Raw genomic sequence first — 1,471 nt, 5'->3', positions numbered from 1 at the left:
TGGAGAAGGGAATTGCTGCCCCCACCACGTGAACCTTTATAAACCAGCACGGCCTCACCCTCCCCCCCAGCCACTCCCCAGCCGAGGGAGGGCGGGGGAATTAATGAGCCCGGCCTTGGGAAGCAGAGCCCCCTCCTTTCCCGGCCCTTGAGCGCTGGGCTGGGACCACCTGGAGCGGTTCATTACTCTCAGCGCTAATTGGCGGTGACTGCAGTGACAGCGTCACCGGGCTGCGGGTGGGAGGAGGGCACCGAGGGCCACCGGCGAGCTGGCACGGGGGTCACCACTGCCAGCACAGCCCCGGGACCTGCGGTGGGCACGGGGAACCGGCTCATTGTCATCCCCCACGGAAAGTCCCTCAAAACTTGAGCGCAAAACGCGGCTGAGGCCCCTCACCTCCCTCAGTTTTCCTCCCCTCGCCCTTCCCAAAGCTGGGAACGTCTCACCCTGCGCGTTCCACGCAGAGCCCCGCAGTGGGCTCCGGGGTGTCACCCTCGCTGCAAAGGGTGCTCCCCACCCCAAATGCGCCTTTCCCACCGCCAGCAGGAGCCAGCGCAGCGCGGAGGGAAGTCTGCGAAGGTGCGGGAAGCGGAGCTGGAGCCGGCGCCGAGCAGGGGACGGGGTTGGCACCCAGCGGGGGCTCCGAGCAGGGCCGGTGGGGTTGGGATGCGCTGGGTTCCCACCCTGCAGGGGACGGCGAACAGCTCCCACCGCATCGCCCGGCGCTGCCACAGCGCTGCCCGAGGCTGCTGCGGGCGAGCAGCGCCCACCCGGCGCTCCCCTCCTGCGGGATGCCCGGCGAGGCGCCCACGGGATGCGACAGCGATTCCCGGTGCCGCGTGTGGGGCTCAGCCCCACGGATCCAGGGCTGATGCCTCCCCACGGAACCCCTGAGGCAGATCTGAGTCAGCCCTCGCAGCTCGCTCAATCCCTCCCGGATGAATGATGCATCATCAAATAGAGCCCGGTGTCACAACATTAACAATATTTATTTTCAGGCTAAGCTGCAGCCTGGGCTTTTGATACCAGTAATTAAAGCAAATGGTTCATCTGTTCTCATCTCTGCATCCCCGGAGCCAACTGGCCGCGTTTGGATTATCTTGGGGTTTTTTGGTGGGTTTTTTTTGTTTTTTTTTCTTGCAACCTCACGGGAAGAGGGGGATCAAGCTGATCCCACACACGCTCCCAGGATCTCGGGAGGAGCGTGCCATGGCCCGAGCCCAGAGAAGAGCCACGGCCGGGGCAGCTGCCTTCTCTCAGAGCTGTTTCAGCAGGGGAATGAAGGAGTGTTCATCACTACACAAAGACAAATCGCTGCTCCAGCTCAGAACCAGAATTATTAGAAAGACACCAGCGAGAGACACAACCAGGTCCCTTTTCTGGAAGAACCCATCCCTGCGAGCCACAGCTTCCAGCAGTCCCAGCCTCATTCCCGGGGTGGTTTTGCCTCCTAGAGGTTCCAGGCTACTCC

The sequence above is a fragment of the Aphelocoma coerulescens genome, chromosome 15 (genome assembly GCF_041296385.1).
Source record: "Aphelocoma coerulescens isolate FSJ_1873_10779 chromosome 15, UR_Acoe_1.0, whole genome shotgun sequence".
Classification (NCBI taxonomy): domain Eukaryota; kingdom Metazoa; phylum Chordata; class Aves; order Passeriformes; family Corvidae; genus Aphelocoma; species Aphelocoma coerulescens.
The sequence above is the reverse complement of the archived record's forward strand: the minus strand, read 5'-3'. Positions refer to the sequence as shown.